The 23743-nt window shown below is 40.2% G+C and overlaps 1 protein-coding gene across 1 annotated transcript in view; it reads left to right on the top strand.

Annotated features, from left to right (window-relative positions):
• Positions 1 to 23743, top strand: part of LOC309577712 (transcription initiation factor TFIID subunit 4-like) — a gene marked incomplete at its 5' end in the record, with an annotated part of 145831 nt that overhangs the window by 120039 nt on the left and 2049 nt on the right. The window lies entirely within an intron of this gene.

Here is a 23743-nt window from a genome sequence, read left to right as displayed (position 1 = left end):
GCAAAGTGAATGTGACTTTTCTAAGGGGGTCACAGGATGCCTCTGAGGCCTGTGGGTGTTACTGGACTGCTGCCTGCTTTCAGCTTAACTGAAGGGCTTGTCATAGTTTTCATCTCCTAAGAAATTAGCCCTAGGTGCTGGCCAGAAGCAGGAGAAGGCAGCATTATGAGTCCCACGCTGGTTATTTCCCACTGACATCAAATCCTGAGGTTTTAAAATTAATCCTACACAAAGACAACCCTTCATTTTGGTGCCAGTTTGAAATTAGACTGCAATAATGACCTTTTAAAGATGTCTAGTTGTTAAGATAACCCCCTGTTGAAACTTGAAGGTGGCTCTTGCAGCCCGTGTTGCTCAGCGGTTCCCGAGGCAGTGGCAGATTCCGTAAAGGTGCCGGCGAGCCGTGGCCAGTGCCGTGACCAGTGCTGTGGCCGGTGCCGTGGCCGTGACCAGTGCTGTGGCCGGTGCTGTGGCCGGTGCCGTGGCCGTGGCCAGTGCTGTGGCCGGTGCTGTGGCCAATGCCGTGGCCGGTGCCGTGGCCGGGGCCGTGGCCGGTGCCGTGACCGGTGCCGTGACCGGTGCCGTGGCCAATGCCGTGGCCGGGGCCGTGGCCGTGGCCAGTGCCGTGGCCGGTGCCGTGGCCAGTGCCGTGGCCGGTGCCGTGGCCGGTGCCGTGGCCGTGGCCAGTGCCGTGACCAGTGCCGTGGCCGGTGCCGTGGCCGGTGCCGTGGCCGTGGCCAATGCCGTGGCCGGTGCCGTGGCCGGTGCCGTGACCAGTGCCGTGGCCGGTGCCGTGGCCGGTGCCGTGGCCGTGGCCAGTGCCGTGGCCGGTGCCGTGACCAGTGCCGTGACCTGTGCTGCCACCAGCGCTGAGACCCAGAGCTCACCGAGCCCGGCCGGAGCAAACAAAGGCTCTTTGTGAAGTTGCAGCGGGCACATTAGTTACACACTGGTAATAGAAGGCTTGCACAAAAGGCACCGACTTGGCCATCAGAAGTTAATTCTTGGCTATGAGTGCGAATTGAAAGCATACCTTCTAATGCTCTGACACTGGCTGGCAACTGGAAAAGCTTGGAAAAGGGAGGATTAACAGCAACTGTTAATGTAGACAAGAAAGTGATTTAATACATGCTACCCCCAAGTGTGAAGTGGAAACTGGCCCAGTAGAAAATGGGAAACGTGGAACAGATCTGCATAATATACAGGAGATGTTTGTCTATTGGGATAAGTAGAAATTTGTATTGGTCCTAAACTAAAATTACTCACCTGATCATTCCTGTCTTTTCACCTTCGGGTTTTGCATCATGAACCTGCATGAATTTACCATGTGCTGAATTGTCTCTCATTGCTAGTAATAAATAGGTATGAAGCTGGAGATGGTACCTCTTTGTAGTCAAAATAGATGTGTGTAAACAAAGGCAAGAAACTGTATATCTATGAAGAATTATTTTGGTAACCGTTACCCTTAGCAATTGTTTTTCTACATTTAAATTATGAAAAAAAAAAAAAAATTACCATCATACTTTGTTTTTCACTTGTAAGAATTGACTGCTCATTTTTTTGAGGGTTTTTAAATTTGGCAATGCTGAAAGGTGGTTCCAACTGTATAGAGTATAACTTTGATTGCTGAGACAAATTTGATTATGATTTCAACTATACGAGATATATGAAGATTTCAGCTGTTTAACCAGCATCAGTGGCATGTTTTCCTTCAAAAACTGTAGAATGAGCACTTTTAATCTGTTTAAATACTCCACCTTTGACTATTCAGTTACATTTTAGTTCTATTCATCAAAAATAGAAAATATTCACGAAACATTTTATTATTTGATGGTGTACTCCACCATCTGCTGCCATGATGCACACAACTCTTGTTTTGAGAAATGTATTGTGAAATCTTAGTTTGAATCTGTAGATTTTGAAAATGCACAATATCCAGACATTTAAGCTTTCCTTTTTTAACCCTGTTAGAGATTTCAAGAGCTTCTTCACAGCATTTCATAAATTAAACGTTTATCAAAATACAGATGTAAGAAAAAATACTATTTGTATGTTCTATTTTTCTTTTGTGTATTAAAATAGTGGGATTACTTGCTTAATCACTTAGGGAGACAGTAGAAAATTCAACCTCTTATTTTATGATCATTTCTCTTCTTTAATACATTTCACCTAGTTTAGAAGTATGGATCAGAAACTCACAAGGAAAACTGATGCCCTTTCCTGCAGCTAAATTAACAGGAATCACGTGGAAAACAATCTGAGCCTTGTATGAAAAGGGGAGCCATTAAAATTAGCCCTAAGCTATGGACTGCACCCAATATCACTAGAACTGCGCTCACTGCAGATGTGGAGGCTGGCTCTCAGGCAAACTGAGCTGTGTTGTATAGCTACAATTAAAATCAACTCCTCTGCCAAAAAATAAAAGGGAGGAGGGTAGAAGGAGAACATCAAAGACAGATTGAAATGTGTAGTTAGTAATAAGAGTGGTCTCCTCTTGAACCAAGCCCTGCAGCGATTCATGGCCCCCTTGTTAATGAGAAATTTTGACCTCTGGTTTGTAAGTTAAACTTGTAATCCCAGCTAATGAAGTAAATCAATCCCAACTTCAGTCTGTTGTTCCCATTTTTCTTTCCACAGTGTGTCTGGGAGTTAGCATCCAGGTCTACAAATACGATTTGGGGGAAAAAAATTGTTCTGCTGCTGTGTAACTTCTCCTGTTTTGCAGATTCACTTACCCATATCTAAAGCAGGCAGATTATTCTAACTTGTCTGTGTGCTTGTAAAATGTCCTGTTGGTTTGGGGTGTTTTTGACATTTAAATAATAGGCCTGAGTCAACATTTTAAAAGGGAAGCTGGATTTGTAACAATCCAAAAATATTTATCTCCAACAGGTTTAAGCTTTAGGTATGTCGATTGATTTGAAATTATTTGAGGAGCCTTATTTTAATTCTTGCTATATATTTAAGGGGACACTGATGATAGTTTTGTGTCAGAAAAACAGTCTTCTACCTCAGTCTCAATTCTAAGAGAAAACATTCGCTAGCAATAAAATGAATGCAAAGCGAAGACGCCAATTCTCATAATGTGTGGATCATCCTTTGAAATACATACTTTGGTGTCTTGTGAGCCACCGAGCGACAAAAATCCCAAATCCAGCCCAAAAGCCCTGGTAAAGCTTTTGAGTTGACTCTGTGTCACACCATGTTATCGAGGAATCTGTAAGAGATCATCAACTGATATAAAAGGAGGTGAAGTCTTTTTGGCAAAAATAAGGAGATGTCAAATTCACAATGTGATCCCTTAAAAGAAAACATAATCAGCTAGAGACAAAAGAAGACTTGTAGCTGCTTTGTTTTCCTTCTGCATTAGTAATTGCTAGTGCTGTGGACCCTTCTGAATGACACAGACCCTTTTTTGTTGTAATATGTTTCACTCCAAAGAGCTTTTACATTATATTATGGCTGCTTAGTGCTCCAGACACTGTTTTACAGGGGCAGGATCTCACAAACTAAATGTGTTTTTCTAAATGAAGGGTATACATGCTCTCCTCTTGCTGCATCTCTGCTCCCCCTGCAGCTGTGGCCTGGAGCAGCACAGAGTTCTGGCTCCCAAGTTTTTGGCTCTTAATGTTAGTTTTTCATATTCCATATTCCTGCTGTTTGGTCAACAAACCTTACCCCATATTACAACCTTTTGTAGATGTCACATGTTTAGGTTTTTGTCATGAAGAGGGAACAAATGACCACATGCTGCTGTATTTTATGCAATTTTGTTATAGAAAAGAGTAATTTTTTGCAGCAGTGAAGTCCAAGTCTCTGGGGACTGCTCCAGTTCAGCAGCTGTTTTTCCTGGGCTGACCCCGGTGGTGCTGTGTTTTGGTTACCTTGGGGACCAAGCCTGGCTGTTCTTTCTGGAAGTAGGAGCTGTATTATTTTTGTGCCTTTAAAAGAAGATGATTCCTGCCTAGATTTGATGACTTGCTGCCTGAAAGCTGACAGTGATTTCCTCAGGGCAGGCAGTGGTCAGGGGCTGTTGGTATGTCCAGAGGGATGTGTCCCCCCAGGCAGGGACACAAAGGCTCCTGCAGAGCTTCAGTGGATGACCTGTCAGCAGCAGGTGACACCTGGCCCTTGTCTGCCCCTCTCGAAACTGATGGAAACTGGGGAGCCCTGGGAATGGGGAGATTCAACCAAACCTGGAAAAAAGGCCCCTTTGTAATTCACTGAAAGCTGCTCTGAGGCTGAGCCTTGCAGTGGCAGCCCCTGAGTAAGTTCCTTTCAGCCTTTCTGAGAAAAGCAAAGCACCTGAACTGTGGGTCTGGAAAAAGAGGTGGGTGAGCAGAAGGTTCTAGAATAAATGTATAATAATTGTAGAATGGTTTGGGTTGGAAGGGACCTTAAAGATCACGCCATGCTTTTGTAGAGGACCCATGAGTTGTGGAGAGTGAGATGCAAGAAACATCTCCTAAGGAAAGGGAGGAAGAGCTTTTCTGTAAGGAACAAAATATTAATGCAGTCCAAATATAGAGATTATATCCCCTAATAAGTTTTAGCCTATAATGTATATTTTTCCTAAGGATCAAATGTAGTGGAAATTTTTATTACTCGAAGTTCCTCTGTATCTAGAGGGACTATAAGTTTATAAGTAACACATTAGGTGTTACCTGTGATCTTCAAAGTACACATGAAGGGCTAGATTAAACTGTATACTGTTTTTGTTTGTGATAATACTGCACAATCATTAACATTACCTGTATTATTCTTTGAAGATGCTCATGACTCTCATAATGATTTGAAGCTGGTTGCTTTATATTGCTGCAAATCATTAGTGCATTATAAGTAAGACTTTATAATAACCTACTTTTTGTCTCACTAAATTTAAAAGAAGCTTTGTTAATTCTGACAACAAGTGGAAAAACGCAGCAGTGAATCTGTTCTCAAGTGATGTACCTTAGTATATGGAGGATCCTGTTGTGAAGAACTTGGAAAATAATCATGGTTTATTAGCTGCACAGTCTTTTCCCCTTTGTTTCTATTCATTTAATTTAAAGTGAAACAACTCAGCATGCAAAACTAAAATTAGCTGCAAAAAAGGTGTAAGTGAATAAACAGGCAAATCCATTAGAGTCGATGGGTTATTGGATCCCTTGCCATTCCTCAGATGGCGGCCTATTAAAAGTGGTAATGTCTGCCTCCAGCATGGCCTTGAGGCACGAAGAAGGCCAAGACAGGCATATTTCACATGCATCAGACACAAGAATTAAATAGACCAATGTTCCCTAAAAGACTGAAGTACATCTCTTTCTGACGTTCATCTCGGGCAAAAATTCATTGATCTCAGTATGTCCCTTGGCAATTATAAAATATTAAATCCAAGTCACACTTTTCTAGTTGGCTTAATTTTTTCTCTATTCACAGCTTTCTATTTGATCAATTTTAACAAGTTAGGAATAGCATCTAATAATAAAATAAAAACTGCAGAGTGAAAAAGTTTGTTCATTTCACATTCTTATATTTTTATATTTAGTCTTTAGACCTGCCTGTCATTTTATTGTGTTTTAAATAAATTTGCACACTAAAAAGATGAAAAGAATACCTATTTATACACTCAAAAAACCCCTCCATGTGCTCCTTTGAGTTAGCAGTTTCTTTTTAAAGCTACATATTTGTATGTGGCCATACTACTGCAGTGAAATGTGTATTTTAAAACTAAATCTGTGTAGTTAATCAGCATCATTTTTCCTAGTGTCAGACACTAATTATTTCTGCTTCATGTTTCTCTTATGTCAGGCTGGAAAATTTAATCTTGGTGGAATCTTACTTCTGAATAAGTACTTACATGAGCATGTTTGTTTGTTTGTTTGTTTTAACTAAATTTGGATTTGTTTGTGTAAACACCAGTCAAGCAAAATGACAAATAACCTTTCAGAACCCACATCTGTTTTAATATAAACGTGGAGATTGTGACATTCATTACAGCACAACAAATGTCTCTGCTGATCAGAGAATACCGTGGGGAGATTTTTTCCATGCAGGCATTCTACCTGTTGTGTTGGCTTGTTCCCTTCCTGCTCGGGACTCTCATCTGGCTGGCACATTACAGCCTTCCATTCCTTCAATAAGCTCTTTGGCCAGCAGCTGGAAGCAGTCTTGGCTGCAAAGATGTCAAGAAGAATGCTCAGACTCTTGGTTGGCTTTCAAAAAATGATAATTTTGATAGTTTACTATCAGCAAAATTACCCCATGGAAAGGCAGGGGAGCCTAATCAGTAGGTCTTAAATTTTCAGAAAAGCAAAGTGTAAGATTTTGCTTTACATTTTGGAAACAAGACCCTATTGCCATGTCACTTTTTTTTAATACACCTAAGTTGTTTTTTGTTAACAGAAGAACTATTGTGTTAAAGAGATTGGGGGGGAAAAGAAAAAGTGTGGCTGCCAGTGTAGCTCCTTTAGCACCAATGGAGAGAAACCAGCGTGCTGCCCTGGGTGCCCAGTTTCAGCCATGGACACAGATTGGCTCTCTGGTTCTGTGGTGCCTCTGTTGAATTTCTAAGCTGGCCAGTGTTTCCCTCGGTGTCAGAGCAGGGCTCCTGGCTGTGTTCATTGTCCTCAGCACAGGTCTCATCCATTGCCATGAGGAGCAGCTCACTCCCATGGCTGCTGTGCTGAGGTCCCTGGGAGGAAAAGGAGGGTGCTCTGTACAGTTTATCATCCATGCTTTGGGGTGCATCTTGGTGGTTTTTGTTTTGTTGCTGGTGGTGTTAGATTGGTTACTGTGCCTGTCCCTTGCTGTGTCTTTGTACAGTGAGTATTGTAAGAGGACTCATTTCCAGGTGGTCCTTAAAGGTGAATATAGTTACCAGCTGACCAGCATCCATCTCTCCTGCCTGAGACTAACAGAGATGTAGGTATGATATGAAATTCAGGAAACACAGGAACACTGTATAGGTGACCCAGTATCCCACTAGTTGTTGAGATTTTTTTCCCCTTTTTCATAGCAATTATGATCCAGGCATTTAAAAGTCACTTCAAGAGCAATGTTACTCACATATTGAGGCTTGAAAAATGCAGATATAATTTTCCCTCTTTAAAATTAATTTTTATATATTCTTCTGGAAGAGACAGGTTTTGAAAAAGGTCTACAATGTGGCTTAGACTAAAATGTTTGTGTATATCTCTCCCTGCACATGTGCACATATAGACTTATGTGTGTGCTTATAAAATATTTTTTTATTATGTATCTGATTTATTATCAGCCATTTGACATAACATTATAAGCTGTCTCAAACATAGCTGAGAAAATAAAATTAGAAGAGTTGTGTTCTGTGTTTGATGATTATGGGTTGATGGGGTAAATTGGCTCTTTCCAATTGCCAGCATTAACTGCTTGTTGGTGTGTTCTGTGTGGTGGTGGTGGTTTGTTGGACAGCCAGCACACCTGCATGACCAGCCAAAGTTTGATTTCCATTTCTCACCTAATGAACTGGCACATAATGTATTATTTATTAAAGCCATGATTCTAATTGATGTTTTGTCTAAGTACGTTGGATTCAGAGAGCACTTTTTGTTCAAAATACTGTTTCCTTTATTGAGTCCCTGCTGCTATCAACCATACACTCTTAATCTCATGCTATTTATCTCATCTGCCCCAAACATAATTCTTGCCTGTTTCTTTGAATTTATAAATTGTAGAACTGGGTTTGCTTTTAAAATCCACTTAAAATTCTGTATTTCAAAATAAGACAAAGTAAGATGATTTTAACTATGACTATTCTAAATATTTCCATGACTTTACACGATACAAAAAACTGCCCTTCTCCAGCTAGCAGTTTTATCTTATTCTACAGAAATAAATGTAGCTGGTTTGTTTTTGTTTTTTTTTTTTTTTTTTAATTCTTTAAACATAAATTAATGATAGTTTAGTCAGTTTTCTGGCTGTTTACATTTTTTTCCTAGTCGGTTCTGCATCGTGATATTTTTGTACATTATATTATGATATAAAAGTAAAATTAATAGCTGTAAAAAGTGACAGAATTCTGCTGTAAGGATGTGCAATATTGTTTATTAAAATTATGCTGTTTAAAGAACATTTTACTGAACTTCATTTTTCTTGAACTGCATACTAATTTTAAAGGTCAGTGTGGTTAGTTACCATAGTAGTGACCTAAAAATAACCTTTCCAGTGTACCTGTATATTTCTGATCTGTAGTGTTAGCATTCAGAAATGTTCTTTCCCTTAGAGTTTCAGCAGCTAAATAAGTTGCAACCCCTTCAGCTATACTCATAAAAATTTGCTTCCAGACAACATGGTCTGTTTATTGTGTAATAATCGAAATGGCACTAAATTGCAATGATTGCTGAACACTTAGGAATTGCATTAACCACTTAACTGCTAAACTATTTTCCATTTTCTTCCTCACTGTGAAGTATTATATTGATTTTCCTCTTAGTTAGAGCTGCTTACTCAACCTCTGAGATGAACAGAATATTTTAGTAACCTCATACACTGTCATATTTTGAGTCAATCAGCAGTGATCTTGGCAAAGAATTTTCTGGAGATTTTTTAAAAAGCTATCAAGTAGAATAGCTGGCAGTGTGCAGCCATATATCCTTACAGAAAATCGAGGGAAACACAAAACGTCTCTGCTAAATGAGTTTAGTACATTATATGGAGGATTAAATCTTTCTCTTCCCCTCTATGCTAGATGGGTTATTTCCTCTTACTTTTAATACACTGCTGCTAAGACAAATGGGTGAATAGTTCGGAGGCCTTACCCAGGGACTTATTCGCAGCCTGTAATGTGGTGCTGGGAATGTAATTAAAAATCTAAATACAGTGATAAGTGAAGGATTTTAGTAATGCCATTGTATTCTTGGGGAGTGTTGATTTTTTTTTGTTTTCTAAGTGTTGTTTGTTAACTGAGGCAAAACACAAACATTGGAGCAGCATCAAACTTCAGAGCTCCTTGGTGATTGTTAGCTAAACTGGTTGTTTCCAAATATTTTACTTTCAAATTAATTTCCTTTTTCTCTCAAAGGTTTATAGAGATAAATTCTGGTCGTGTTTCTTTCTGAGAAAACTTGTCAGAAAAAGCAGAGTGGTTTTTGGCTTGTGTTTGGGCGGGGGGGAATTTTTTGGTTTTTTTGGGGGTTTGTTTTTTTTTTTTTCCTAAGCAGAACCTCTCTGGAATCTTGCTGAAAAAAAAAAAAAAAAAAGGAGGGAGGGGGAAGGCTGATACAGGTAAGGAAGAGTTAACTAGAAATGGAGCGGGGATGCTGGGGGGCAGCAGTGCTGCAGAACATAGCAGTGTTCGTGCGAAGGCAAGTCATTTCCCGAAACACTGCAGACACATGGCCCGAGGCGGTCTAAAACCTTTGGAGACCAAAATGGCTCGCAGGAGTTAGAAGTAATAAGGTGTTTTTCCCTTCTTTCTCCTTCACTGAAATTCTGTAAGGTTGCTATGCATTACCAAGGAACAATGCCACTATTTTTGTGTTTTATATGGGTATTAAGATCCATTACAATTTGACATTTTTAAGATTGGTTATCCTGTAGTTTGGTGTTAAATTGAAGTTGTTTGTTTTGAATTTAATTCTTTCATTTTTCAAAGGAAAAAAGGCAGCACTGCTGTGCTGATAGCTTACTGAAGTATGCCAGGATTTGATGTTTGAATTTAATGCTTGCTATCCCAAACTATAGGCAAAATTATCTGTAAAAGAAGTCTTGGGTTTTATATTTCTGTTAATATTTTTTTTATTCTGAATGGTGCTTTCTGGCTAGCTTTTCACAATCAGGTTGTAGAAGATACTGCACATCTAATATCTTTAAGGCATACAGTTTCTAAGATTATTTTTTAACACTGTGTTACACACCCAAGTCGTATTGTGCTTAATGCAACCTGCTTATGATTATTATAACCCTGCATGTTTGCAGCAGCTAAATAAACTCCACATCAAATAAATTACTGCAGAAACGTTATTAGGCCAGCAGCAATGTTAAGGACATCTGTTAACTCTTTTTTCAAATGCCCTGTCCTTACTGTTTATTCTAAACATTTATGTTGTTAATTACTACTTGAGTAAAAGAAGCAGTTGTGCAGACAAAGCTGTGAAGAGCAGCTGAGGAGGATGAGACAAGCTCATGTCCCATTCATAGCCTTGCTCTGAATGCCACAGTTGCATGCCTGTTTTAGGGTAAACAGTGGTAAATCGGGACAGAGCAATGGATAACTGACAGAGATTTCCATCGAGGTGGTTACAGCAATGGTCATTGCTCCGGCCTTGCCTCAATCAGCATGGCAGAGTCTGAGCAGCTTTCCCCATTTAGGCCCTAAAAGTCTAAGTTGTTATTAGAGCTGGTGAAAAAAAATTTGCTATGAAACTTCCTCTGTCAAAATACATTTTTGTCAAAGATAAAATGTTTAGCAAAAATACATCTGTTTCAAAAACATATTTGTCAAGAAGGTTTCTCAGCTCCGAGATGACATTTCTAGTGAGAAAGTGAGTCTATTGCCGAGTGGTTGCAGCCCAGATCTGGGAGATGAAAGATGAATAGTGCCTTAACCACTGGGCTGACAAGTCTCTCTGCCACTCATGTTTGTTATAATGCAGGATGAAAACATTGTTGAGAATTGAAATGTTTTCAGGCTTAGTCTTTCTTATAAGGTAAAATGTTACACACTAGAACCCAATTCATAGTTCTTTTAAGTATCAATTCTTTACATTTGAAATTCACCTGAGACCATTAGGTGTTCTGCCAGCTGGCACCAAGAGTGGTCCAGGACTCGTCTTCATTTGTAATTTAGTGAATTGCAGATACCTGATCATGAAAACAAACAGGATGCTGTTTTTCAAAGGTTAGATGGAACTGGAGAGCAACTCTGGTAAATTAAAACAAACAAGCAGTAATAAAAGGACCTGCTGCAATTCTCTGAAGACGGTGTCTAAAAAGTTTCTGTTGGGAAGTTTGCCAGAATACTGAGAGCTTTTCATCAGCGTGATAGAAAAAATAGATGTAAAGTAAGGAATACTCCGTAACTGTGTTTTGTTTCTGTCATCTGAGCAATGTCTGATTCTCAGATTACAGTCTTGTCTCTGAATGAGATTGAAGTAAACCTGTAGTGTATACTTAGAGTATTGCCAGTTCAAGTGTTTTCCTTGCAGTTGTGTTTAGTGTTGGCTCATTGCAGTGTGGCTGTGGAGGATCACAGCTCCAAGAAACCTCTCCTTCACTGATTCACCTGCAGCCAGACTGAGCAGACAAAGGCAGGGCTGACTGCCTGGAGAGCCCAAGGTCCTGGCTGCAGGATGGCTCCTCTCCTTTGTCCTCCTTCCCCTTGGCCACCCCAAGATGCCCAAGGAGGTCTTGGCCCTGCCCGGTGCCTCTCCCGTGGCAGAGATTCCCACAGGTGCTCCCCAGAGTCTGTCAGATAAGATCATGAGTTGGCCAACTCCTGTTTATGGGCCAATGAATTATGCAGCTGGGGTAATTAGATGGTTTTGTTCTGTGAGTCAGGATTATGCTCCTGGGGTGCCACCTAGGAAAATCTGTGAAATTGCATAATAAAAAAGTCATTTTTATGCAGAGGTGGAAATATTTTGAATGCAAAGAAGAATTGGTGGGGGAGGGCAGACCCGATGTCCTCCTGTATTTGGAGGGGAAAAGTGAAGTCCAGTTGTTAACCATTACAGCTCTTATTTCCCTTGCCTTGTACAGGGGGAGGATGAGGCTATTTTCGCATAAAGTCCAAAAGAAACAAAGTACTACTCTCTTCCCCCCAAGTAGGGCTACAGAATATAGATCCATTTGTGTAGCTGGAAAACATGTGTGGAATTATATATTTAGGGACTCTGTACATTTGTATAGGCACTGTATACTATTTGTGTAATAGGACCCAGATTACAATTAAATTCAATATTCCTTAATTAAACCATAGTTTCCATTATATTCTTCAGCTGCGTGTTTTGGAAGACATTTGAGGTAACAGACTAGTATGTAGTCTTGACTTCTCTAACCTCCGTGCCTTATGTTTGTGCCTCAAGATAACACTGAATAACATATTTAAACTGCTCATGTGTGAAAAAGCAAAATTATATCTCACGAACTGATTTCTTCGCACATTCAAAAAATCGAATTCCCCTTTTGTTCAGATACTTAACAGGAACCCAAAAGGAGGGAATGTTTGTGCACAAGATGTGGTATTTCAAATTGGAGAAGATACAAATAATTTTAATGAGAAGGCATTATACTGATTTTAAAAGTTGAGTAATTTTACAAAGGTATTCTTTTACAAATGTAGTTTTCGTTGTGTAGGCATTACAGTCTGGTTCAGTTGATAATGAGTCAGAGAAGTTTACTGAGCTGTTATGATTTACTATTTTGAGTTGAATACAGATATTGTAAAATAGTAATTGGTGATAACCATATTTGATTTTTTCTTCAATTTCATCATCCATAAGAACTGGTATTGTCAAGTGCTATAGTAAGAAACAGAGGGGCATATTCTTGTGGCTGTGATTAGTATTTATTAAAAATATGTTTTCCATATGTCTGTGTATATGTAATAGTTTTGCATGGGTATGTCTAAATTATACCAAAGCCACAGTCTTTCATGGATTTTTATTACTGTGTAGCTATTTTTGGAGTTTCTGTAAGTGAAGCAGACTTTAAATTTGAAGGCAGTCCACCGGATGAGCTGTCCTAGCTGGAGCTACAGCTTACTTTCAAATTCCAACATCTATATGACATAGAACTTGATGACATTAGATGCAAGTCTTAAAAGTAAAACAAAATAAAACAATAAAACACCAAAACAAAACCAACAAACCCCAATAGTAATAAAAGTTCGAAATGTCCTCTCTCCATTTACAGAATCTGTCCGGTTTTCTGAACTTTGGATAGAACTTAGATTTATTGCAATAAAATTATCATTTTATTGTTCAATATGATGCTACTGTTTGGGTTTTATGGGTACACAGAGTAGCAAGACAATAAGGGGTTATAGTGGTGGTGCTGTTTGTGGAAAAACTGAATTAGGCCCATAGTGGGAGGTGGTTAGCCAGGCACAGCCTGGATGTTTGCTCCTGGAAAATACGGAATCCGCTGTAGTTCCACTGAAGGGGATGCCCTTTTCTAAGTAAGAGCAAATAGAAACAAAGTACTTTATAAATGAGTATGTAATGGATATGGCAGGATCTTGAGCAATATTTTTCAGAATAAAGAATATTCCGGTTACTGATTTATCTTATTCACTGAAAAAAAAGAAGGCCTGTAGCTCTGAAGGCATAATTTGTTTAAGACCCTGGCCAAATTAAGTCACCTGGGGAGCAGTGGAGGCTTCTGAAGAGCAGTCTATGATCTGGCCATGCATTTTGCTGCAATTTAATTTTAAAAGAGTAAGTAGAAGCCAAGATCTAAGAACTGTGGCAGTTAACGGGAAAAGCTGATATGGGATTATTGAGGTTAGAGTTCAGATAGAACAGATGGTAAAATAGTTATAACCTACTGTACCATATGTTGCTGCTGCACGTGTTCAGGTAGCACATTATGTGTACAGTGTGGAAAGATCAGGGATCCTAGCACAGATTTGTGGAAAGACCAAAAAAGAGCTCAAAAAATTGATTTCATAATTCCAGGCGGGTTAATGAGAAAGATGTAATTTGTTAAACCAGAACTCCAGAACGGGATACCAAAAATTGGGCACAACACATAACTGCATCTTTTCTAATTCCCAGAATACTAAAATGAAGCTTGTATTTCAGGAAGTCTGTTTCAGGCTCATTAGACTTGAATTTCTGGGGAAAGTATTTGAAGAAAAAAACAAATTCACAGCACTTGAATTCAGGCCATTAAAAACAGGTTACAATTTGATTTATGATTTTTGTAACTTTTAATCAGGGGCCAGATTGTCAAAAGAGCATGCTGTCTTATTGAGATGCCAGTGAAGTGAAAAATTTCTCACTGGAAACAACTGGAGCTTCACTGGGTTAGAGTAAGTCAGAAAACCTGACTGCTGATCTATAATCTCTGCCAGTAATACTCAGATGCTTTTTAAGGAATCTGATGCGATACCATGAAAATAGGAAGGTAGAAGACAGGAAAGAGAAAAAAGGGTTAATCAAGTCAGAAGTACTGAGAGAAGAAGTGAAATAGTAGCAAAGAAGAAAAATGAAGGCAGAGAGTTGTGATTTGGAGTGGTGCTAAAGAGCCTCTGGGCTTGAGATTCATCTCGCATTTTATAATGCTCATGTTGTGTTGTATCATAATGCACTTGCTCCTACTGGAGCTGCTGTGCCTCCCCTCCTACTGCCAATGGTAAAAATAGGCCAGCAGCACCATTCCATGCTATGGAGCACACTCGGAATTCCACGCTGTTGTTTCCCTTGGCTCTCACTAATTACTGCAGTAATCCCTCAGTGTGTGCTCCTGTGCTCAGCGCTTGTCTGCTTGGGTGCCCTCTCGCAGCATCTGCTGGGTTCTCACGTTGCTGCAATGCCTTGTGCCAGCTCCTTCCAGAGAGGGGAGTACATTGCACTCCACTGCCTTTTGTTTAACTTAGCCAAAAATATCCCATCATGAGCCTCTGGTTTGAGCTACTACTTTGGTAAAGGTTTTTCTTTTGTAGTTACAACCTTCTTTTTGATATAATATTCATGTTTATTTTGTTTTGGGAGTAATTAGATCTGACAGACTTGTCAGTTTATACATTGACTGTTGTCAATTGTCAGGACCCATCTGTAAGAGCTCTTCAGTATGTATCAGATGATTGATAAGGTGATTTTGTGTCTGGCTTAGACTTACTTCTATAATATATTTTAGGGTCTGTTTTAATTAGAATTGTTTGTAGTGGAGCACTTGTTTTTGAGTATCTGGCTTATAATTTATTTTAAATAATTAATAACTATATATATTGGGGGTGATTTTAATAAAGGAAAGGTGGTGATAGTTGTAATATTTACTTGTTAAGTCTTATTTTCTTGAGGTAGTCTGAGTGGTGTTCAAACCTATCAGAATAGCAAAAATGAAAAGTTAGAGATAACTAAGAGTAGAGCTTTAACATCTGAAAAAAATGTTTTCTACATCACTGTGTCTCCTCCATGACCATCTATAGACTAAAGATATTTATTCTTTATAGAAATTGATATGGATTGCCCAATCATTTTGGTACAGCAAGATACAGTTTAAAGAATCTTCTGGAAAGTTTTCGTGATGCATTTAATCCCACTGTTTATACAGTGAGGTGGATCTGGAACAATTTTGAGTGTGTGAAAGGGTTAACTTTACAAAAGACAAGTATGTTTGGGTTTTTTTCAAATAGTTTAGTTTGAAATTTAAGGTTTATTGTTTGTTGTTGGCTGTGTTGAATATAAGTGTCTTTAAAAGATTGGTTGTTTGCTTTGTGATGAAACGGGCTGGAGGAAGATAAGGATTTGGGAATTCATGAAGAGGGGATTGCAGGGTTCCTAAAGCGTAGAGCAAAGTTTAAATTGTCAGTAATGTGTTTATAAATTAAAATTATCTGCTTGTTACTCAAGGCTTGGCTGTCTTATTTTGTCTAATAATGGAGAGAAAGGAAAACATTTAGGGGTTAGAGGACAGTATGAAGCAGAGGGTTGGTTTTGGAAGTTTAGGGGCAGATTAGATAGCAGTCTAATGCTCTAATGCAGAGCAGTCAGAGGTGGTGGAGACATGCAGGTCACCAAGTGTATCTGCTTTGAGTCCTGGAGAAGTGGTCCTGGTGTGGGAGAGAGAGACAGGAACGTGGAGAAGGACTTGGATGGAAGCAGCACTTGGTGACCAGGATGTGAAGAGGAATGTCTGGATAGTGTGGAAGGGGAAGCAGTGCAGGGAGTGAGGGCTCGTTTAAAGTTACTGATGTCTGTAGGAACTTGTTTCCTTTTTGGAGCCTTTTTTCCTGAGAGCTGTTTGTGCCAATCTAAGTTTCTTAAATGTTTTCTGAACAAGAAGCCACTAATTTAAAAAGAGCCAAGAGTGAGACTTAGCTGTAAGAAATGTGAAGAAACCAAGAACTGAATAGCTGAATGATCTGGTAACTTCTCCCTGCTGAACTCTGTCATTTCTCCCTAATGTCTGAAATGCACCAGCCTTAATTATATTCTGTGATATTTGCAGTAATAGAGTGTTAGCTGTCTTCCACCTTTTATTTGCAAATGTTAATGTCTTGTTTCCTGCACACTGGACTGTGTTCCAGCAATGTGTTTATCCTGCAAGCTGAAGGTATTAGCATTTAGGGTTTAATTTTATTGCCACTCAATCCAGAGATAACTGCATTGCCTGCTTTATTTTGGTTTGTTTAATGGGCTGGGTACGGGTGAGGGCCCTGCACTACCCTCAATCCACAGAGGAGCCCGTGGTAATTACAGGGAAAGGTTTAGATCACTGTTCAGAGAGAGTGACTAATCCACCAGCAGATTTTACACAGGAATAAAGTCCTAAGGAGCTGGTAGCTCTGTGGGTATTTTTGTCCTTTGTTTGGCAACTGGCACATAAAGTCACTTGATTGGCACTTGCACAGTTGCTGGGGGTGAGCAAGATGGCCAACAGCTGGAAACACAATTATTATAAAGTCTGGGTGTTATACATCATAATTAGGCTTAAGAACCAAAAGTCAGCTGAGATGAATGAGGGCAATTCATGCTCTCAAGAGCTGAGAAAGCGATTTTGTGCTTAAGATTGGGATACTTTTCTCTCTGTCTCCTGCTCTTCCTCCTCCCATGGGAGGGCTGGCAGGACATGAAGCAGCTGTGTGGTACCTGTGTCTCCCCTCGATGAGTGCATAGAGTGTTGTGATGCACATGGAAGTGCTGACTTCTCCTCATCAAAACCTGCTGTGAATGAGTCTGGTCCCCTACAGTTGTTCTGCTCAGAGTGTTTTCAGTAAGAGGCAGGCCAAAAAGCAGCCTTTACTGTATGGCAATTATGTATCTTTTAATTAGGTATTTAAATAATTAAATTTTACAGTTGTATGTGTCTAGAGATCGATGAATGTCAAGAATATTTTAATTATTTTATGTTTCAGGTTTTATGAAAGTCACAGCCATACAGGTTAGAAAGGAAAGGGCCACCCACTGTGTAAAACTGGGATAGTTTCAAATTAGTATCAAGTATATTAGAAAAAATTCAGATGGGAATCAAATATGTCTCAAGGAAAATGTGAATCCTGCAAGCTGGGCTGTAGGGCTTCTCCCAAAGTTGGTTTGATGTTTCTTGATTCTCTGTGAGAGAGAATGCAGGGATGTACAGAGTGACTGGGCTGGAGTAATGCAAGCAAATGCTTAAAAAAACCTCAACAAAACAACAGAAAACAAGAAAACCCCCCCCTATGTTAGTATTGAAAGATGAGAAGGGTAAAGCACCACAGTGCTTGAAAAATAGCAATAAAAAAATTTGGCAGGATTAGTATTTGAAAGGGAGCAGCACTTGATTAAACATTTGGAAAGCATGCAAGGAGAAGCATTCCAAGCAAAATGAAAATATATGTGTATGATGGAAACAGGATAAATAGAATATTCCATTTATAATTACCACGGCAAGAACGCAGCCTAAACTTAAGAATTCTTAATCAGGTAAAATTGTCGTTGCTTTTAAGTCCAAGTAAGGCAGTGGATTGTGTTGGGTATGAGATGTTTGTGGATAAAGATGTTGGCAGGACCCGTAGCTGCTCTGAAGAGCAGGTTCATGAACAAAGGAAATGAGACGACCCAGAGCTTGCACCACCAGCGTGTTGTGAGTGTGCTGCAAGGAGCTGGAGGATACAAGGCACTGTGTTCTCATCAGATACCAAACAGGCAGTGGGGGTGCTGAAAGATCTTGGAAAGGTCAAAGGTCTCTGCAGAATGCAGAGCTTATCTCAAAAACCTGAGTTTTTCTGCCTCACATCAGTGCAGTGATTATTCAGACACTGTGTGGATACATTGATTAAGAAGGGAGGATGAGTTGCAGTCTGGTTCCTACCAAGAGTGACCTATTGAGGACTGGGTACTGAAGCACCCATCTCTCTTGAGCAGGTGAATGTCATAGCCCAAAGCCCTTACACTTCATCTTGTTATCTGTTGTCATTGGGGCAGACTCCTCTTCTTCCCAGATAGTTTCTCACTGAAATGCCTCCTAGCCTGCTTTTTGCCCCTGCTCTCATTCAGCTGGGGGGGAAATGCTGTCTTAGAGGGAGCAATAAGTGGTGAGATTGGAATTGATGCCCAGTTCCCTCAACTGGAGGATTTTGGTTTGATGCTGCTTTACCAAGCAGGTTTTTTATTATAATAGTACTTGCATATGTGACTTGGCGTAATGTAATAAAGGCGAGGAGCAGGTACATATAAAGTCTTCTGCTTGTAATGGCAGCCCATTTCTTTGGGTTCAAATAACATCAGGTAATTATAAACTGAGGTGATCACATCTGAAGAAAAAATTTTCACTGTATCCATGACTTAGTGTGATTTACCTTCTCCTTATTATTTCTTAATTTAAAAATTACTGCACGCTGTCTTTGAAATGTTGCAATTGTGTTGGTATTTGAAGTACTTGTAAGTACTTGTGCAAATCAGTTTTTCTGATGTTTGTCTGCAGGGCGAGGTGTGTGTTTATGTGCCCAGGGGAAAGGAGATGCATTTGCATCCAGAAGGGTGTAGCAAGTGAACGGGTGCCAAAACAGTCTGTAGGAACAGTTGCACTAAAATAGTACAGGGTGAAAATGTTGGCAAATGAAAATAACCAGCTTCCGAAGAAAGCATGGGATCTACTCCTCCCTGTAAATGCTGCTCATCTGAAGGCCTAAATGATAGCTTTTGGTGATGAATCTTTCTAAAGACACTGGTAGAGTCACCATGTTGCACATATGAAGATGCACGGTATTTTTGTAGATATAATTATATTTCCTATAGCATTGTTAATCTTTGAGGTGCTGATGAACAGTTATTACATTTCTGTACTTTAGAGGCATCTTAATTTTAGGATGTTTCAGTGAAATTGTTACTGTTAGCCTCAGTAGGTGTTGAATTAAACCCTAATTTATGTGGGACAGCTAATCATACATAGTATTATACCTGTTTTTCATGTGCCTCTCAGCCAAAGATCTAATAGCATTTTATGCAAGTAAAAACATAATTGCTGCAGAATATCTCCAGAATGTTTCTTGTGATTCAAGACCTCTTGTTCATAAAAGCAGACTAATAGATACCTTATCTTCCCACTCCTCTGCAGTGCACGGAGCTTGCAGAGACAAAATTCCTGGTATATAGATAGCTTGGCTTTGAATTGTTGCTGTATGATTCCCACTTTCAGACTTTGGCTTGAAGTGAAGTCTGCCACAAGGATGTGCCATGTAGCCTGGGAAGAAACCCAGCGGATCTTTTATCATTATTGCCTTGTCTCTGGCTCACAGAGAAGCAATAGCCGCAGATCAAGACTCTGTTCAAAGCAGAGATGTCAGCACTGAATTGTTTTTTGGTGAAGGAAGGATGGATAAAATATTAAATGCAATCTGCTACTTGCCCTTATCTTTCTGTTCCCTGACAAGAATATTGTATTTTATTTCCATGGTTCTGTAATTCAAAGTTGAAGAGATGCAGGTTTGTGAAGAAAAAAAAAAAAATTGTTCAACAGTAGAAATTGTTATAAAAATAAGTGTAGATTCTGTATTACATTTGCTTTCTTCTGTGAAAGGACTTCTATCTCGAGCAGGGAACAGCACATTTTTGGGACTTACCCACTTTGATTTCCATCCACCTGCTGCTGTAACTATTGTAATTTCATGCACAAAGACGCTTCTACTTTGTGAGTGGTGGGCGAGTTTGCCCACAATCATTTTGAAAAAGGTGTGTCTGTCTGCCTCAGTCCCCTTTCCCAGCAGCCTTTAAACCTTTACGAATCCTTAGGGATCCAGTTGAGTGGTGGGGCCCAGCAGAAGGAGAACAGAGGTAGGAAGGAGCTTGAGATTTTCAGTCCCTACAGCTTCTGTGGGTACTGTTGGCTTGGGTACAGCAAAGAGAGGCTGGCTGGGCTCTCCAGAGGAACAGGCTGCACTGTGAGCTCTGGGGTGCACCTGGCTTGGGGTCACCCATCCCTGGGGGCTGAGGAGCTCCTGCAGCCCCGGGGGCCACGTGGGGACCCACCTGTGTCACCTGAGGATGGGACAAGAGCTGACCATGGAGTAGCTCCGACACAGTTTCCAGATAGGTGAAGGTTTGGGAGGCAAGGGGGACTTGGTGGTTGGTGAAGAGCACACACTGTTCCTGGAGAGGTAAGAGGTGATGCACACTCTGTAGAGGAGCTGCATTTGCTGTTCTCAGTAGTGCTGAGAACTGTGACACAAAGGAGGTTTTGTTGGCCTCTCTCTGCACAGGGCTTGTAGTCTCCCTGTCACTGGGAGAGCGTGTTTCTGTGGCAGACTGTTGTATATTTAGCTAGTGATCTACCAAGGCTTCGGTCAAGATTTTATTCTGAACTGTTTATATTTCCCTCTGCAATACAGCAGGAGTTTTCTCATACAGGAAAATCATGAAAATAGCAAACAGGCTGAGAAAGGTGGCCCAAATGTTGTGTCACATCTGACATAAATTCAGAATTGCTTCAAAGTATGCATACTGAACGAGTAATTACTGTGATTCTTCTGAAGCCGTAATTTCAAGCTAGGTAGCTTCCAACAGTTGAATTAAGCTTGTCAGTCCAACACTGTTATTTGGAATGCTGTGAGCTCTATCCCCATCAGCTCACAGGGCTGAAGTGCAGTAAAGCTGTTCCGGCAGACAGACTGTGGCTGTCTCAGTGGGTCTGGGATTACAGGTTAATGGAGAGCACAGCACCATGGCAGGGTTACAAATTCCTGCCTGTGATTTTCCATGAATTGATTTTCTCTTCAGCCCTGGCCGGGAGTAGGAGCTGGGGGGAGTCTCAGGTGCTCCCCAGCCCTGGAGGCCCGCAGGGAGAGCACAGGAGAATCTGTTTGCTCTCTGCTGTGTGCTGGGCTGTGCTGTGGGATTTGCAGCTGCCAGGTCCGAGGCAGTCACCAGTCGCCAGGTGTGTTACAAGAAAGGATTGAAGGAGCACGGGAAGAGGGGCAGTGGGGAAAGGAGAGGCTGGGAGGGAAGGAGAAGGGAAGTCACTGGAACACATGTTTGGAAGCTGTCTCAAAATTAAGAGGCACAGAGTTCATACATAAATTACATGGGTTTTTTCTGGTCTGGAATGTCTCAAGTTTTCCTGAAATTATAACTAGAAGTTCACTGATACAAAAACTAGCATTGATGTATATTTGAGTGTGTGTGAAATTTGGGAATAACTTGGGTGTGGCAGGCCAGGAAATAAAGGAGGTAAACAATTTAAAACCATTACTTTTTTTGTTAGGGCTTTTATCTGTGTAACTCTGATTAGTTGCCATAGATACAGACAACACAGGGGCTTGTTTGGGTTGATGAAAAATCTGTCATGCTGATAAAAAATGTGATTTTTCTTGAGAAAATTTTGAATTACTTCACTTCCACTATTCTTGGCCATTATTTTAAACTACACTTGAATTCATGTATTCAATTAAATAATTATGGCATTTAGGAGTCCACTTTTTTATATATAGCATCTGCAGAGTAATTTTGCATACAATGCAGTACCAAACAAACTGGTTTTTAATTTAAATTAGTGATTTTTTAATTAGATTAGTGATATTGACACATATAAATTACTGTTCTATCAGCTTACAGATGTGCTTCTCTATTTCTAAAATAATTTTTATGTGTTTTTTTCACCTTGTGAAACAATTCCAGAACATGATCAGGTAAATGATGGGCTCACAACTGTGGTTACAATGTGCACAACTTGATGCCATGTTCTGGTGCTGGTTAAGGATATGCTCTTCCTATGTAGAAGTTCAGTATCTCAAGTGATAAATGCAATGAATATGACTTGGCACATCTTAATTCCAGCTACTCTGTCCAAATAGAGAGCAGTTCCTTGCTGTCAATGTAACTCACCTGACTCAAGAAATAGTTTTTTATAAAGAAAAAATGTTAAAAGTTATGCAGCTTTTCTGTGACTGTTGGGTAAGTGTGTGTGGGATGCTCCCAGTCCAGAGTGCTAAGGACAGCAGTTTCCAATGAGTTTAAGGTGGCCACATTCATTACAAGTGTATTTGTCACAGGTCCTGTGGTCAGGATGAATCTGAAATGAGTGCTGTGGGCAGGGGAGAGATGCACCATGGTGGGAACAGAGAAGAAGGAGAAGTATTTTTTGAGTCAGCTTGATTTAAAATAAATACACACACACTGGTTTCTTAAGGACTTAGGACCAGTGGGCACAGCCCTGTCAGAGTGGGTGCATGGTCAGAGTCCAGTGAGAGGCAGGTCAAGGTATGGTTTTGTACAACCTGTGGAAAACAGAGAGGGAGAGTTTAAATGATTCTGTTTCTTTTAGGAATGCAAAGTGGGGTTTGGGTTAAAGGCTGAACTCGAAGCAGTGCTGAATACATGGATTATGCACTGGGCATGTGTTTGGCTGCAGCATGGATGAGCAGCCCTTGCAGCTGCATTTCCTATGAGCAGTGAGGTTCGGTGCTCAATCAATTAATTAACAAAAACTGCTCCATACTGGAGAGCAGAATCCTCCGGCTCAAATGCTCTGGGTGCTCAAAGGTCGTGGGCTTCTCCCTCCATTCCCTGCAAGCTGAGCCACATTCACTGCACTCCATGAAGCCTTTTGTGTTTGTGGTTACAGAACAGGATTTGCCCCACTGCTGTAATTGAATAAGCAGGTATGGGAGAAATAACATGAATAGTGCAGTTCTGCAAGGAGTCAGACTGACTGTGGTGGTCAGAGGAAAACAGTGCCATGCCTTACTCTCAACAGACCATGTATGTTTCCCTTGCAGCTTTTCAGTAGTAAAATTACCCTTAACTGTATTCTTAATGTCTGGAGTCAAGATCCTAGAATAAGTATTTCCTGGGGAAAGAAAGGTAGGTTTGAGCAGCATTTAAATGTGGGATATTAAAAATATTGAAAATTTTACCAGATGTCTTAGAGGTTTGAAAAATAGCTTAAATCTTTTCAGTGATTAAAACCTATTTTTCTACGTTAGAACACTTTATTTTGCTACAAACCAATTGGAATTAATAAAAACAGTGGACTCCGATGGATGAAAAAATGGCTGAACGTGTGTGCATCACGTTTGAGTTTAAACTCCATGAGTCTGCAGGGGCTGTAATTATGTCCTTTCCTTTTCTAAATACTCAGATCACTGTGTTCCCAGGCCCAGTTTAAGAATTTTCTCTCTATATACAAAGCCAGGATGAGGTATTCAGTAATTCACTACCAATGAAGCAATTAAAAAATATGTAATTGTTTAACATAGCTGTAGAAACAGGTACACTAATGTTTGTGTTTATCATCACACAATGTCTGAGTCTTTGTGATTTTTCCATTTAATTTTTTGATTGTTTGCTTGCGTTGAGTATCTCCCCACACTGAGCCCTTCTCTTCAGCAGACCCAAAGGAGAGAACTGGGGTCCCTCTGGGGACATCCCAATATGCCACCCACCTGTTCCCAGTCCTTGGATGAGCAGTAGGATTGTACACACATTTGATATCTTAATGGCCTTACCTGCTGAAAATAGTTTTCTTCTTAAAAGGCTCCTGGTCAAATATGTCCACAGTGAACATGACTGTAGCAGGATGGATTTGTCCCGAGTTGTAAGTGACCAAGGTTTAGCCTCATGTGTTTGCACTTGTGGCCTTTACTCAG

This window comes from Coloeus monedula, assembly GCF_965178545.1.
Source record: "Coloeus monedula genome assembly, chromosome: 13".
NCBI classification, from domain to species: Eukaryota; Metazoa; Chordata; class Aves; order Passeriformes; family Corvidae; genus Coloeus; species Coloeus monedula.
The sequence above is the reverse complement of the archived record's forward strand: the minus strand, read 5'-3'. Positions and strand labels throughout refer to the sequence as shown.